The 17,885-nt window shown below is 42.8% G+C and overlaps 1 protein-coding gene across 1 annotated transcript in view; it reads left to right on the top strand.

Annotated features, from left to right (window-relative positions):
- The first annotated feature begins 682 nt into the window (after nucleotides 1-682).
- SHROOM3 (shroom family member 3) overlaps nucleotides 683-17,885 on the top strand; it is a 270,820-nt gene continuing 253,617 nt past the window's right edge. Inside the window, exon 1 of the mRNA XM_075204161.1 lies at nucleotides 683-831. The gene's annotated coding sequence lies outside the window, so the exon portion shown is untranslated. The remainder of the gene's footprint in view (nucleotides 832-17,885) is intronic.

Genomic DNA, 17,885 nt, shown 5'->3' with positions numbered 1-17,885 from the left:
CCCAAGCGCCGCCGGATTGGTAAGTTTTTTTTGTTTTTTTTACTCTTCCTGTCCACGGCACCCCTGTGACAGCGCCGCGGCACCCCTGGGAGCCGCAAAGCACAGTTTGGGAACCTAGGCCCTAGGGTATGTGCACACAGGCATTTTTTACACAATGCTGGTATAATGTATTGGCGTCATTGTTCTGTACAATGTGTATTAGCATTGTTGGGTATAATGGGTAAAAGCAAATAGTGGGAATTGTAATTATGACTTGTACATCAAAAACTGGAAAGATATGGCATTCCACCGCTGTGCAAACAAACCTAAATCAGGTGCGTAAGTTGTGAAAAGCTAACTTGCCCTTAAGGAAAATAATTTGTCAGGCCTAAGTGTAAACTTAGCCTAATGTGTTGTTTTACCTAGAGCTGATGGCTAGCCTCAGGCCTGGTCCATCAGGAATCTCTTTAAAGTTGCCATAACCAGAACAAAGGATTGAGAGTCGCTATTTTATAGATAATAGATTTTTAGAGTGTTTTGTATCTTGCTTTTGTTTTAGATTAATTTATCTGTGTTCTGAGTTTGTGTTCTTAGCTTGACAAAACTATGGGAAAACAACTGACAAAGACTTCACGATAAAGTTATTATGGGGCATACTGCTGCTGCTGATTGCCTAATAATTCTTTTACGTCTGCAGATAGAGGAGGGAGGTAAAGTCAATGTGCTGGAGTCCCGACTTCAAGTGGGGGATGAAGTGGTTAGAATCAATGATGTGGAACTGAGCAGTTCAAGAAGAGAAGCTATCTCACTAGTGAAAGGATCCTACAAGAGTCTCCAGCTGGGTGTGCGGAGGTAAGAATTAAACACAAGTTTTCTTAAACAAAATTATTTAGCACAAAGTATATAAAACAAATAATTTGCATCTAGTTAATTTTTCTTCTTTCCTCGCAAAGCAGCAAGGAAATTATCCTATTTTGTAAGTACTTGGATAAGGTATATTCTCAAAGACATGCTGACACCACTATTCACAAATAAGCTATTTCAAAATGTATTTGTCCAGTGGAAATATTATTAGATGTTTGCATTATAATATTCTTAGTTTGCTAGTAACACATTTAGGGGTATATTTACTAAACTGCAGGTTTGAAAAAGAGGAGATAGTAACCAATCAAATTCTAGTTATCATTTATTTTAGTGCATTCTATAAAATGACAGTTAGAATCTGATTGGTTGCGGTTGGCAACATCTACACTTTTTCAAACCCGCAGTAGTTCTCTATATATACCCCTAAATGTGTTACCAGCTTAACTTAAAGAGCTTAAACGGCACAAGATCAGTTGTTCAGGTTCTGCACCCCATACTGAAAGCTTATGAGTTTTCTATGTTTAGCGGATTTCCTACCAGAAGAATAGTTGAATTAATCACTGATTCAACCAATTTCATACATACGCCCATGCTTTCATGATCTACAGAACATGTACTATTGTTGTATTTTGAGAACAGGGTTAACAACCAGCTAACCAGGTTTTGTTGTGGAATTTAATGTGTTAAAAAGACTAATTATGCCAAAATACAGTGGTTCAGGGCATGATCTGGAGGTAGAATAGGGTCTAGAATCTTGGAGGAGTGTGTTCACATTGATGGTTGCTTGCTCTTGTATCAAGAATCTGGATCTGAGTGCATGCAAAGACAATACATGCACAACCATCAATTTGCTCATTGTCTGTAAAGCAGAGTTTTCAGCTAACCAAGTCCGCTGACAGTCCAGGTTTTAAGGATATCCAGGCTTGAGTTTAGGCAACTTAATTAGTGCCTCAGTCATTTTGATTCAGCCACCTGTGCTCACCTTGAATATTCTTAAAACCTGGGCTGTTAGAAAGGCTCAAGGTCTGGGGTAGGAACCATTGGTGTAAAGAAAGATTCTGATGGAGCATTGCCATTTGCATATACGTGTTTACATGTCAATGTGGCACACCTGAGTGGAAGTGGCAGGTGTGGGTAGCTTTTTATATATAATAAACAACCATGCCTAATGTGTACTAGGCACAATTAAACAAACAATTGATTTTGTAGTTAAAATGGCTTTAAGCACCGTTATTGTTCACATTCATCTGACCACCTGTCACTATAAGCTCCTTATCTCGTAATCATATTTTTGAAACAGAAAACCAGGACATTCTTGTGGCATGATGTTTCCTAGGTCTGTAAAAGGGATTTCTTGCTTTTGGGGACAAATGCAGTAGACAAAAGTACCATAATTCTTATATTTCTATTAACCTGTGTGCATCAGGGATTCCTTCCACTTTTCATCAGACAGTACAGAATTTTGAAGGTCAAAATAAACCTGACCTGTTGGAAAATGGTAATTGCCATTCCGGAAATTAGTGTGTCATAGGTGGATTGGTGGTTTGTCTCAGTATGCCCAGATTTTCCAGTCAAAGTATAGCACTTACAATCACACTGGGTCTTGTTAGATAGGTCCAAATTAAACATCCCAGACTGGTTGGTGAAGACTGCTCTGTTGGTCAAATATATTTAAATAATTTATAATTCTTTGTATTCTGGATTGTTTCTATAGTTGTATATCTATAATGGTGAAGGTAAGCACAGTTTCCTAGGTGTTCTGTCATCAGCATGCAAGAAATGCTTTTCGTTTTGATGCATGTAAACTGCATTTGAATTTCTAATCCCTTATCTTAGATGAGTTATTCTTTTTTCCTAACCAACATAATAAGGTCAGTCTTATAAAACTTTGTACTTGTATTATAACATAATGCCACTTGCCCATGATACTGTGCGATTCATGAAAGCTCCATACATACGTATAATACATTTTGAAACAGGTACTTAATGGGTCAGTGCTTTGTGTTTATTGAACACTTGATATATCTTTCTGACATGACTGGAGTATTAACAATTTTACAGGTGCTCACTTAAGCAACTTGGTTCAAGAATGTAGCATAGTAGAGTGTCAGCTTTCACTTGTTCTGTCTATGTATGAAGCCTGTGACAAAGATTAGTTTGAATGCAAAAGATAAATCACTCAAAAGCCATGTAATACATTCCAATGCTATTATAGATGAGGTAATTACCCTAATAGAGTACTGTTTGCATAGTGTGTTGGGTAATGTTGGCATATGCTTAGCACTGCAGACATAATGTGTTGGGCACTGTTGATTTATGAGGGTTATTTATCAAGATTGCACTTAGGTGCAAATTTCCACTAAACCATAGCAGTACGCAATTTGTTTTCAACCATCTAGAGCAAATTGGACACTGGAAGCAAATGTGCAGCTAAATCTTATGTTAGTAAATGACCATTGATAGGGGCAATTCTATAAATTGGAGAAACAGACAGCGGTGATTTATTGTCCTTAAGATGAAAGTAAATTAATTCCATATTCTTTTAAAAAATACCATCACCTTTTTTCTAGTTTACCACCATATTTCTGAGCAATGCAATAAAAAGTTTAACACACACAAAATTGCCATAGGTAATACAGAAAGTCCTGGGGGTAAATGTATTAAGGAGCAATTTTTGCAAAAGCGAGATTTGCCTGAAGTAGTCCAAATGGAAATAAAGGAAATAGACTACCGCAACTTGATATAATATAATCACCACGCTATAAGGCACAATATGCAATCAGCCAATCAGATACAGCTAGATAGTGCTGCAGATAGTCATCATCATCACTGTGTATTGTTGCATCAACCCTCCAGCACTCACTCCTGAAAGGCATGTCTGCCAATAAGTCCATATCTAATTGTGTTGCAATTATGTAAACATGCCCTTATTGTACTTGGTCTACTTTTGTCATCTGTTCCGCTCTAAATGAGCCCCTATGTATGCACCTTGAAGGGCATCATCCACCCACACTGGTGCAAGACAAAGGCATTTTGCTGTGTGCAACTAGTGTCCTCACAAATGGCTTCCTGGGACTGTCCCAGGGAATTAGGGAAACCTGTGTTAAGCCTGCCCATTCATTCATTTATACTTTGACAAAATAAAACAGTCTAACACCCCCAGGTCTTCGCCAGGGACCCCGGCAAGGGAGTTTGGAGTTTGCTGCAAAGGACGTGCAGGTCGCTCCAAGTTAGCTATCAGCATGGTGAACAGACATGGTCGTGCAGGCAGAGGTCAAACCGTTCTAGCAAACGTGGTATCAAAGGGTAAGGCAAATCGGAGTCAGTAAGCCAAAGGTCAGATACAGCGGGAGCAATCAGGCCATAGAGAGATCCAGAAGCAGAACCAAGGATAGCCGGGTCGATACACAGGAGGTCAGTCAGAGAGCAGGGGAACAGGCTGGAACGCTGGAGCATAGGCAGACCTAGATAGACACTTTGGTGCCTATGTAGTGTTTTAGACAGGTTTAAATAGTGGAGCCCTATCAATGATTGGTGGCAGTGGAGACGGCGGCCCGAACAGCTGACCGGCGACAGGAAGTGCAGAGGAGCGTCGTGTTGCTAGGAAACGGAGACACGAACAGACACACATGCGCATGGCAATCCTGAGGAGAGAGGACAGCGTCCAGCTGCCTAGCAACGGACAGCGCTGCCGGCAGAGGAAAGCGTCCCTCCCTGGCACCGATGGTGAGTGTGTGGACGGCGCCTGACATCTGCATACACAGTCTTGTATATCTAAAACATAAGAATAAAATATGAGGGGAGGAGAACTAAGGGCAGGGCTTTCCAAATCCAGTCCTTATGGAGTCCAAACAGTGACCGAAATGGGGGTTGGAAAAGATGGGCATGTGGTGAGATTAGAAGATTTGCTGAGGGTCCAAATTGAATTATCAAGATCTCGCTGTCTTCCTATTTTCAAAGGAGTCAAAATGGAAACTTTGGATAAAACACCAGTCCCATCTATTTCAATCAGTATCCAGGAAATTCCCGGTGGAGCAAACCATGTTAAAATTTGGCTCAAATGGATAGCATCATTGGCGGAACTATCATTATTCAGCAGGTGCAGTGCATCGGGCCCCATGGAGATAATGGGCCCCGCTGCACGGGGAACTAGAGAGCTGTGGGCCCCGGTTCGCTCCTCCCCACTTCCCTGCACCACAACTCGCTAGTTCCGCCTCTGGATAGCATAATAATATTAGTAGGATCTCATTTGGCATTTGCACAGAGAGTATGATAAAGGTATAGGATTCTTGGTAAAATATTGATTTTTACTGCAACCATGCTTCAGAACCAGTTGATAATTATCTTTAATGCAGGATGTACTTAATACTATATTGTTGTCTCTATTGCTGAGAGTTCAAACTTAACTTACATAATAAACAAAGCCCCTTTGTTACTGCTGATATTCTGTGATGCAATAGGCTGCAGATAAATACATGTCCACTAAACATGATAGCTCAACTCAGTTTTCTTTATTAAGCAAAAGGCAGGTGTTTGTGCAGAGTAACACATAGTACTCACTCAACCTGAATATGGATCAGGCTGCTTACAGTTGTTCCATAGGTCATTCACTATTCCCCAAGATGAAAACACCTGATCCTTGCTTCTTCTTGTAAAAACCATTATCAGACATTGGGAGCAAAACATAGGAACTTCTCAACGCTGTACTGTCAATCGTCTTATCTTTTCCCAAAACTCAAGTCTCTAAACCCAGATCTTGTAGAAATTATCACTCAGCTGACCCGTTGATAGTTTTATGGTTAATTATGGTGAAAAGTGTTTTTTTATTTTTTTTTTATTGATGCAATAAGCAGAAATAAAATAAAACAAAGTTATCTTCGGAGCAAGGGTCTTTGATAAATATGGCTAAAAGGTACTTCCCTGTACTTGGTTGCCCAGGTCTTAGACACGTAGTTGTAGTAGTAGAGGCGGTACAGGATATATAGGAGACACCAAATAATACTCCCAGAGAACAATGAAAACAGGTACTCACACAGGAATAAGGAATGGTGCTATGTCTGTGCTGTAGTCAGACAGCCTCCAGGAAGCAGTCAAGTTCCAATACAGGGATCTGGATGGGCAGCGGTTGTTAGGAACTTACCTTGTCCCCGTTCCGCTGCGCTGTCAGCGGGAGCTGACAGCGGTGTCCATATCTTCAGCGCTGCTTCTGTTAGCGCTGCCGCACTTCCGGCTTCTCTCTGCTGCTGATCATGTGACTCCTGGGCGGGGAATTCAAACTCCTATATCTTCCCTGCTCTGACACGCTGCCTGTGTCAGAGCAATGTGTTTCCTGTTCCTGGCTACAGTTCCTGTGTCCTGACTCCTGTGATCCTGCTCCCTGTTTACCCCTCTATTCCTCCTACTCCTGTGTACCTACCTGGCTGTGACCGACTATTCTCTGGATCTCCCTCTGGCACCGTATACCTGATACCTTCTGTGTACCGACCCGGCTATGTTACCAACTATTCTCTGGATCCTGCCACGCACCCATTGCCTCCGTGCATCTACCGGTTACTGTTCCAGACCTACTACGCCTGGAATTCACGGTTAGTGCCTGTACTTGCACCGCATTGTCTATTTTCTTGTCTGCCTGCCATCACTTAGAACTTTCTCCCTTACGTCAGTAGGCTAATCTGGGGGCCGCGACCTGCGGTTCTTCGGCAGCTAAGCCCACACTACCTTGCGGTGGTTCTTGGTGAAGACCGGAAGGCCGTTAGACTCCGCGCCCTAGGTAAGCCTGTGCTAATACTGACTAAGGCATCAAAATCGTAACAGTTTGCTCTGACCCCTATCTAACTGATGGAAGCGACAGGGAATCCCACTGCGAGAGTACTACTGGATAACTTAGCGGCTCAGGTTGAGGAACAGGGGAAAAATCAAGAACAGTTATTACAGATTCTGCAGACTCTGTCTAACAGGTTGGATATGCTCCAAGCAGCTCAGGTGGCAGCTCCTAATCCTCCACCTGCTCCGGCCCCACAGCCTGCCCCCGCTCCAAGCGGTTCAGCTGTATCTGCTCCCACCACCTCTCAACTCCGCATACCTAACCCACCCAAGTTCAATGGGGATCCTAAGGAATGCCGAGGCTTCTTGAATCAGTGTGCTATTCAATTCGAACTTTTGCCCGGGAACTTTCCCACACAGAAAACTAAAGTCGCTTATATTATTTCATTATTGTCTGGTCAAGCGCTTGCCTGGGCTTCTCCTCTCTGGGAACATGATGACCCCATTCTCCATAATTGTGCCACTTTCTTGGAAACCTTCAGACGCATCTTTGATGAACCCGGACGAGTCTCCAGTGCAGCTTCTGGACTCCTCCGTCTGCGCCAGGGTACCCTTACTCTGGGCCAGTATGCCCTTCAATTTCGCACTATGGCGGCCGAACTTCGTTGGAACAATGAAGCGTTAGTGGCCACATTTTGGCAAGGCTTGTCCGATCGTATTAAGGACGAGCTAGCAGCCCGAGAGTTACCCACTACCCTGGATGCTTTGATCTCTCTCTGTAACCAGATTGATATACGTTTCCGTGAACGCACTCAGGAGAGAGAGAGTTCCCGTCGATCTACTTTCCGTTTGGCTCCTCGCTTCCAAAGTCCTATTACACCGGAGGAAGAGCCTATGCAGTTGGGAAGAGCACGTTTATCCCAGGAGGAAAGAGAGAGGCGGTTCAAGAATCGTTTATGCCTTTATTGCGGGGAACCCGGTCATGTCCTGAGTCAATGTGGGAAACGCCCGGGAAACGATCGGACCTAACTGATGACGGAGAGACTAAGTTAGGTATGAACATTCTCTCTCCTATGGATTCTAGTTTTTCTATCCAAGTTATTCTGCAATATACTGATAAACAATTGTCTCTTCCAGCGCTTATTGACTCCGGTGCAGCGGGGAACTTTTTACGAGCTGACATTGTAGAGCGGTTATCATTGCCTAGGCAACCCTTAGATCCACCTATTGCCATTACAGCTATAGATGGCAGTCGTATCATTGGAGGATCCATTAAGAACAGAACTGTTAACATGTCTCTACGCATTGGAGCCTTGCACACTGAGGAAATCTCCTTCTTAGTCATTCCAAAGGCTATCAACCCGTTGATCTTAGGCCTACCTTGGCTCAGACTTCACTCCCCCACTTTAGATTGTCAGAAACCGGAAGTTCTTGCATGGGGTTCAGAGTGTCATTCCCGATGTCTTCCCAGGATTCATAGACCCGCTATGGGCTGTCTCCCAACACCCTCCGGTATTCCTCCTCAATATCATTCATTTTCTGATGTCTTTTGTGAAAAGGAGGCTTCCAAGTTACCCCCTCATAGACCTTGGGATTGCTCCATTGAATTGTTGCCGGATAAGATACCACCGAGAGGACGGGTATTTCCATTATCTCTACCCGAATCAGAGGCCATGTCCCTATATATTAAGGAGATTTTGATGCCTTAGTCAGTATTAGCACAGGCTTACCTAGGGCGCCGAGTCTAACGGCCTTCCGGTCTTCACCAAGAACCACCGCAAGGTAGTGTGGGCTTAGCTGCCGAAGAACCGCAGGTCGCGGCCCCCAGATTAGCCTACTGACGTAAGGGAGAAAGTTCTAAGTGATGGCAGGCAGACAAGAAAATAGACAATGCGGTGCAAGTACAGGCACTAACCGTGAATTCCAGGCGTAGTAGGTCTGGAACAGTAACCGGTAGATGCACGGAGGCAATGGGTGCGTGGCAGGATCCAGAGAATAGTTGGTAACACAGCCGGGTCGGTACACAGAAGGTATCAGGTATACGGTGCCAGAGGGAGATCCAGAGAATAGTCGGTCACAGCCAGGTAGGTACACAGGAGTAGGAGGAATAGAGGGGTAAACAGGGAGCAGGATCACAGGAGTCAGGACACAGGAACTGTAGCCAGGAACAGGAAACACATTGCTCTGACACAGGCAGCGTGTCAGAGCAGGGAAGATATAGGAGTTTGAATTCCCCGCCCAGGAGTCACATGATCAGCAGCAGAGAGAAGCCGGAAGTGCGGCAGCGCTAACAGAAGCAGCGCTGAAGATATGGACACCGCTGTCAGCTCCCGCTGACAGCGCAGCGGAACGGGGACAAGGTAAGTTCCTAACAGCGGTCCAACGTGCAGTCTAATTCCAATACAGAGGTCAGGGCAGGCAGTGAGCCAGAGGTTAATCGAAGTCCAAAGCTAAGGTCTGAACCATAATCAGAATAATACAAACTTACAGCAGGAATTTCACAGGCTCAGCGTTACTGCACCTATAATGAACACAGCAGTGTGGAGCTTCCTGCGCATATGTGTATATATGGATTTTTAACCATCAGTCAATATATGGAGGCCCTTACTATTTTGCTATTAGGCCTACAAATGTCTAGTTACGACCCTGCTCAAGACACCTGGGCAATAAGGAGACATCAATGCCACCAATCCAGACTCCAGCGGAAGAGTCATCATGGCCAGCTACCACATTCTGGCAAGGTTCCAGCGTGACCTGGAGGGCCCCAACTAATCTCCTAATACTACTACTACTATTATGTTGGGATCAGACAACCAGATAATTGACACCATCAACTAATGCAACAACAACAAACCAAAACAGAGAATAACACTAGTTAAATCTTACAATTTGCTTAAGTGTTTAACATCCAAGTTAGCTACATATAGGAGAGCTGTGTAGAGGTAGAATTAGTTCACAGTCTCAACCTGAGAGACAAACAGTAACACTAAATGAAACAGAAATCTAAATATATCTATATTTAAGCAAATTGAAAAATTGCTATTATTGGGATAAGGTTTCTATCTATGATAAAGGTAAATGTGTGCTTAGGATGAACCGTTGATCATCGATTGTTCAGATAGTCGAGTGCTGATCGTTAATTTAAAAATAGGGTAATGCAGTGAATAGTCATGGACTATTAAGTGTAGTTGATGAACTTTCGTTTCTCTCTGTGTTGGGGTTGGGGGCTTTCCTTCTCTGAATACAGAATTCCAACTGCTGACCGCTAGCCAAAAAGAGTACCACGTGACTTATATATGACCATAGCTCAGGGCTTGTGTTTGTTTTGTCCTGCAGTATTATACAATAGAAGTAATGTGATGCATATTCACACGTACTGATAATGATGTTTCTGTGTACATGTTATTCAGCCAGTTTTACCTTATTTCCTATTCCGTGTATATAGACACTTGGACCCTGTGAGCTTTTTACTAGACAGGAGTTGGAAAACAAACAAAGGGTTTTAATTTTAGATATAAGTAATCTCTTTATTTTGCACCTTGTTTGTTTGAATTTAAGATTGTTGGAAAGGCTTTCAAACAGTGATGTTTATTTAATAACAGGTTTGCTCAGTTATAATGGCATTGTGTATTTACCAGACATCACACTTCCTGGATTCATATGCCATCTGAAAAGTGAGACTTTGTCAAGCTACATTACAGCCACAGCTGCTGAGTGTTTATTGTTAGATGAAGAAAAAAGGCTCCACTTGCTGCTTTGTGCCGGGACAATCGCCCAGCATTACTTTGGAATTACCTGGGGCAAGACCGGCAACACTGCCCAGTTCCATCTGGTTTCTCTTGGATAACTTATGTTCACATCTGAAACAGTGTAAGGCAAGTGTATTTACATGCAGGACAAGTGGAAGCAAACTACTGCCACCCCCATAAAAAAAGTGTCTGGATATAAAGCAATCATTATAAGACAAATATATCAATAGCTTTGTAAAGGAAAAAATAATGCAACCAAACCATGCAGTCACGCACTGCAAACAGCAGCATAGCGGAAAGTGGGAGATTACACTTCTTGACTGAAATGCTTCATTATTATAGTGGATGAACTAAACAGACTAAAGCCATGGTGCAAGTGAAAATGTTTTTTTTTTTAATTTGTGACTTTAAGCAAAGAACTGTATACTCCCAGCAAAATGACTGCGTCTTTGCCCTGTGTTAATTTATTGTTTGACGACTCATTCTCGGAGGCCTTAGGACACATTTTGCACCTTCCAGACAAACTTTAGGGGCAGCACGGTGGCGTAGTGGTTAGCACTTCTGCCTTACAGCACTGGGGTCATGAGTTCAATTCCCGACCATGGCCTTATCTGTGGTGAGGAGTTTGTATGTTCTTCCTGTGTTTGCGTGGGTTTCCTCCAGGTGCTCCGGTTTCCTCCCACACTCCAAAAACATACTGGTAGGTTAATTGGCTGCTATTAAATTGACCCTAGTCTCTCTCTCTGTCTGTGTGTATGTTAGGGAATTTAGACTGTAAGCTCCAATGGGGCAGGGACTGATGTGAGTGAGTTCTCTGTACAGCGCTGCGGAATTAGTGGAGCTATATAAATGGTGATGATGATGAAACTTTATATGGGAAAGTGAACTTATAGGTGCACTGCTATCAATGTAATAAAACTATTTTAATGTACCATAGAGACACATATAATAAATATAATCGCTATGTTCCCTCTGTCTCATAAATAGTTTAAGACATAAATTACCATTGTCAGAATAGTATTGTAGAAGTATAATAGTAAAGTTTAAATGATACATTGATTAAATTATTTCCCTAATGCATACTTGCCAACTTATGGCAAGTATGATCCGGGAGCTGCAGTGGAAAGGTGGGCGTGCAGGGTGCAGGGCTCTAAAATCGCGTCCAAACACTGTGAATCGCAGCGATTTGGACCAAGTTCTGCCCGATGCGGGAGATTGCCATACTCTCCCGGGAGTCTGTGAGACTTACCCAAAATTCGGGAGTCTCCCGGACATTCCGGGAGAGTTGGCAAGTATGCCCTAATGTATGGCTAAGCAGGAGTTTGAAGGTATGTTTGTACTGTTTATGATACTTGCATGCATACATATATTCTTAATACAAACTGTGGATACACATAGACTGCTAGACCTGCATCGGTATGATCATGCCCAGTACAGTGATACAGCTGCTGTTATCTTCTACTCTGCATAATCTTCCACAGAGAAGTTTCCAGCAAGCCTCTCGCCATGATAACGAGGTGTTGCCACTTCTCAGTCAGAGCAAGTCTGGCACCAGTGGTGGATGTTAATATAAGTATTTTGGAATTTCTCTCTGAGCAGAATTTAATATGGAGCTCTAAAATGCATATAGGCACAGAAGAATATATACTGCGTTGAATTGCAACTTGGAAAAAGTGTGATGAGAATTATAACCAGAATAAAATAGTCTAGCTATGGCACAATCCAATCAATTACACTCACCAGGAAGAGTTTGTTGCAAAAATCAAACACATATTTTATTAAAAATCTAACTAAACATAAGTACCTAATAATGCAACAGCAATAGTGATAAATTATTGAATTAATAGCCGATAGTTATTGCATAGCATGCAGATTAATATAAAGCGATATATCCACTTTGGCAAAGTAGCATTGAAGCTAATATAATTCTCCTTAAGCATATATTGGCATGTTAGCTGGTCCCAGTCTAATGGGCCTATTTATTAAACATTAATCTTCTGTTGAATCCCTGAAAATGGATTAACTACAAAAATGTCATATATCATCATTGCATCGCAGCAGATTTCATAGATATCTGCTGGTTTTCACCTGTCTTCGTTTCACTGAGCAGTCCCCATAAAAGTGTATGGGGACTGCTCAGTACCGCTATTTATCAATGGTAGAAAATAATTTTTTTTCTCCTTTTTCCCATGTTGAAGCTGAAGCTGGCGTACATTAACATTATTGAAAACTTTCACTGCTGTCAGCTCTGCTCCGAAGAGAAGAGCTGGATAGCGCATGTGTGAAGGGATCATGTGATCCCTCACTGTCACATGACTCACCTTCTTTCAGTCCAGGAGCTCTCTGCGCATGCCCGAGGTTTTATGTCGGCGCATGCGCACAGGGATTGAAAGGAGGAAACGTCATCGCAGTCGACATTGCATGGGAGGAAAAGAAAAGAGGCAAGTGAAAGATGAGCTTTTCACCTCACAGGAATAGCAGTTTTTCGAAACTGTTGTTCGTGTGAAGGTTTTTTAAGAAATATGAAAGTTAGTTCAATCTTTATCTATGCGATCAGGATTGAAAACTATTTTTCATATTATGTGATGCTTCTTAAATATGCACCTAAATCTGCTCGGGTGCTTTTGACACAAGCTGGCAGAAATTGACTCACAATCCCACAAATTGTTTCAAGCCAAATGACTATGCCTTCAATTTATAACATGCCAAGGACTAATTGAAATTATTAGTTTACCGTTCGGTGACCACCGAAGCACTGAAAAATAAACAGCAATTTTGTTAATCATTTGGGTATCCGCACCAGCCAATTGTAGATTGAGGTATGCATAATTCCTACTGACACGTTTGGTTCTAAGAGGCAGGCTTACGTTTATGGCACACTTGGGCATTTTCACACTTTTCTTCGATGAAATGGCAAGAAGAGAAGGACCTGAAGCAGCACCGGCTATATGGGACCTGCTTGCTGAGGTTCCTGAGGTGCCCTCTCAGCGGCCGGTCCCTAAAGCAGCCACTTCCCCTGCTACCCAGTATAGTTATATTCATGTCCAGCATCTAGGGTATATTTATAGTTTTGTACACTAGGCCAATATTGAGGAGGATATCTCGCACTACACACACATTTATACACATGAAAACAAATGCTCTACTCTAACACACCCAGCAGACAATTCCCATTTTTGCCCCTTCCCAAGATTGGTTTAGCTCATAGTTATTAAACCAGTAATTAGGAGTCTAAACAAAATAGAATCCATTGCTTTATTATCATTTTAAAATATAATTTATAAAAATAAAATTGAAATCTAAATCATTTGGCAGACACATATTGCAAGTTATCTTAGCGACACTCAGTGATATGGGTTAACGTAATGCTTCACTGTGCCAGTCTCTGCAGCAGGGCCAGAGCATTCAGTAGGTGAACCTAGGGTGCCAATAGTTTGGGGGTGACTAAAGCACTGAATGCGAATGCGATGGTAGTGGGCACCACCTATGCTGCCAACAGATCTTTTGCCGACCCTGCTCTTTCCAGATATGCTCATGCACATAAAAAATAAAATAGTTTACAAAATAATTAAAAAATATGTTTAAACAAATTTAAAACCTGTATACAATAACAAAAATTAAAAAAATGCAGCATTTTTTCATATCAACATCCTGAGTGAAAACCGACCAGGCATTGTGCTAATACAAGTACTATTGTTAAATCTGCTTCCCTATGTAAAAGACCCATGCAAATCTTACCACCGTCAATATCCCCTCAGTGTTATCGCAGGCAGTAACCCTCTGTTGTTTTAAACAAAACAAACAAATGCTGCTGATGTAAAAAACTACCATTTTGGGATATTGGGCTTTTCACTCCTAATAAATCAGCCGCTAAATCTGTTACTGATAATACCATAGTTGCCTACTCTCCCGGAATGTCCGAGAGATTTCCAAATTTTTGTGAGTTCTCCCGGACTCCCGAGAGAGCAGGCAAAAATCCTGGATCCAGCTGTCTCCATTGTTGAAGATGGGTGGGGACGAGGCTAAACGCGGCATTGTGGCCCCGCCCCCTTCTGTGATTGGCTGGAATTAAATAAGATGGGCAGGGGTGGAGCCTAACGGTGCACCACACATGGCCACGCCCCTTCGACTGACCCCCTCCCGGACAGCTGCCTTCAAAAGTGGGTAAGTATGAATAATACCCACCCAGCAAGGTTTAATATGTCAGTGATAATGCTCAGCAAGATACAATATACCAATAATAATCCCAGCAAAATAGGATTAAACAAAATGTTTAAAACTGTGTATGATCTCTGCATAGAGGATAGAGACAGACATCCTCGGACTGTCAAATTGCACAACCCTATACGCAGGTGGAATGACGACTGGATAGTAAAAAATAAAATATTACAGCTATTTTAAATGTTATCTACTGCTTATATTTTGCGATGTAGGCCAATAACACATTTTAATATAGCTGTACCTAGCAAAGGAGTTTCAAACGTTTCTACTTAGCAGGGTACTGCTAATGCAGAACAGTTCAATATAGGAAACAGACACATACATACATATGAAAAAGACTTAAAGTTATATAACAATATATAACAATAAAAGTTATTTGAACAGAAACTAAGTGCAGGAAAACAATACTTCCATACAGAATCACTGTATGTTCTTAGACGTAGAAAGCTATTTAGCTTTTTTAATCCTTGGTGACTTAATCAATCAGATTTTACTGAGTTCCCAAGTGGACTTGTGCATGTCGTTTTAAGGGTGAGAAAAGAAGGGCAGGGAGTAGGATAAGTATGCTCTCAGAGATGGTGCTAAACCAATAAAATGCAGTGACCCATTATCAAGGCAACAGGTCACAACATCCGCTGGCCATGAACCTGTCATACTAGAAAAGACAACAGAAATGGAATCTAATTTACCCTAATTAAAAGTGAAAACCAGATGGCTGCTTGCAAATCATTTCATCTTTGCTCTGCAGGCAGGGCTGCCAAGAAGAATTCAGGGCCCGGGTACAACAAATTCATGGGGCCCCCCTCATAGTGAAGTAAGCCCCAAAATTTTTTTGCGCCGCCTTACGGCGGCGCAAAAAAGATTGGGTATATGGTCATATATTCAGGGGCGTGGCTAGCCAAACGGCAGTGCAAAAATTTTGGGAGGTGCGGTCATGCATTTGGGGGCGTGGCAAACGTGCCATTGGGGCGTGGCTAACATAAAAACCACTAGGCTCTCAATTCGCCGGAGCGTCACATATGTTTAAGCACTCCTGACTTTCAGGACATCTACCACCACAGGGTAGTATACAAACAATGCAGTGTGTACACAAACAGTTCAGTCTTGGCCTACACCTTACATTGGACACAACATTCACCAAAAATTGGTATTGTCCCTACTAGAATCACAACATTTCACACACTGTGCTGCTCTCTCCTACCTGTTCTTCTCACTTTCTCCACCTGTGGCTGCTGCTTTCTTTAGTTGTGGCTTGTCCGGATCCAGAAATGTTGAAGGACCTATTTTGAAAAAAAAAATGGCTACATTTAGAAAATTACAGCCAGCCCCAGCGTTAAATCAATAGCACCCACGATTAATAATTAGGCCTTCCTCCAGCTCCAATATTACAATAATGTGCCCCTTCATCATCGCCATGCCTTATGATCACACTGTGCCCTCCATGCTGTTTTTGCCCCCTTCATCTGGCTCCCCTTCATCAGACTATACTATGCTGCTCCCCCCCTTTTTCAATCCCACTGTGCCATGCCTCCCCCCCCCCTTTGTAACCCCACTGTGTCATGCTGCCCACCATTTTTTAACCCCACTGTGCCATGCTGACCCCTGTTTATTAACCCCACTGTGCCATACTGCCCCGTTTTTTAACCCATCTGTGCCCCTCTCATTTTTTCACCCCCTCTGTCATGCTGCTTTCCCATTTTTTAACCCCTCTGTGCTCCCCCCTCAATTTTTAACCCCTCTGACATGCTGCTTTCCCATTTTTTAACCCATCTGTGCCCCTCTCATTTTTTAACCCCTCTGACATGCTGCTTTCCCGTTTTTTAACCCCTCTGTGCTCCCCCCTCAATTTTTAACCCCTCTGACATGCTGCTTTCCCATTTTTTAACCCCTCTGTGCCCCCACTCATTTTTTAACCCCTCTGACATGCTGCTTTCCCATTTTTTAACCCCTCTGTGCTCCCCCTCATTTTTTAACCCCTCTGACATGCTGCTTTCCCGTTTTTTAACCCCTCTGTGCTCCCCCCTCAATTTTTAACCCCTCTGACATGCTGCTTTCCCATTTTTTAACCCCTCTGTGCCCCCACTCATTTTTTAACCCCTCTGACATGCTGCTTTCCCGTTTTTTAACCCCTCTGTGCTCCCCCTCATTTTTTAACCCCTCTGACATGCTGCTTCCCCGTTTTTAACCCCTTTGACATGCTGCTTTCCCGTTTTTTAACCCCTCTGTGCCCCCCCTTATTTTTTAACCCCTCTGTCATGCTGCCCCCCCGTTTTTTAACCCCTTTGTGCCCCCTCATTTTTTAACCCCTCTGTCATGCTGCCCCCCCGTTTTTTAACCCTTGTGCTCCCCCTCATTTTTTAACCCCTCTGTCATGCTGCCCCCCCGTTTTTTAACCCCTCTGTGCCCCCCTCGTTTTCCTCCCTTCACTTACCTTTTCTCCTCTCTTGGTCTTCTCTGCTGCTCTGTGCTCCATTGCTCCAGACTGACTGAATGCTGGGCATGACATGATGACATCACACCCAGCATTCAGACAGTCTGAATAGAGCACAGAGCAGCAGAGAGGAGGGATGCCGGCTCCGCGATCAGGTGAGTATGTTTTTTTTTTTTTTAAACTAGCCTGCTCCCCCCACCAACGACCGAGCCCCCCCCCACCCCCCCCCCGCCAAAAAAAAAAAAAAAAGGAAAGGAAAAAAAACGTTTGGAAAAAAAAAATTAAAAAATTAAAAAAAATCAGCAGCGCAAGGGCCCGGGCCGGGCCCCCTGACATGCCGGGCCCGGGTAATTAGTACCCGCTCCCCCCCCCTCTCGGCGGCCCTGTCTGCAGGGGAGAAACCAGTCGTTCAAAGGTTAAAAACTGCAACTTAGATGTAAAATCATTAAAAGAAATGTGTAAATTTGAAAATACCCTTATTGTATTCATGTAGTCTTGGAGATAAAAACAGCTGCAACCTCTGTACAGTAGGGATGTGCACCGGCGACTTTTGAGGTCTCGTGTTTTGTGTTTTGGATCCGGATTTTCGTTATTTTTGAGGTTCGGATTTGTCTCGCAAAACACTTGACGAAAGGTCTCGGTTCGGATTTAAGGTATTGGATTCGGATTTTTTTTGAAAAAAACATAAAAAGTTTAAAAATCAAGTTTTTGGGCTTATTTTCACTCCTAGGCTATTATTAACCTCAATAACATTCAATAACAAGCATTTCCACTAATTTACAGTGTATTCTGAACACCTCACAATATAGTTATTAGTCCAAAACGTTGCAAAAAGGTATCTTTCTGGACTGCGTAGAGGAGTGGGTCACCACAATATA

Source organism: Mixophyes fleayi, chromosome 1 (assembly GCF_038048845.1).
Source record: "Mixophyes fleayi isolate aMixFle1 chromosome 1, aMixFle1.hap1, whole genome shotgun sequence".
Classification (NCBI taxonomy): domain Eukaryota; kingdom Metazoa; phylum Chordata; class Amphibia; order Anura; family Limnodynastidae; genus Mixophyes; species Mixophyes fleayi.
This window is presented reverse-complemented; position numbering and strand designations above follow the sequence as displayed.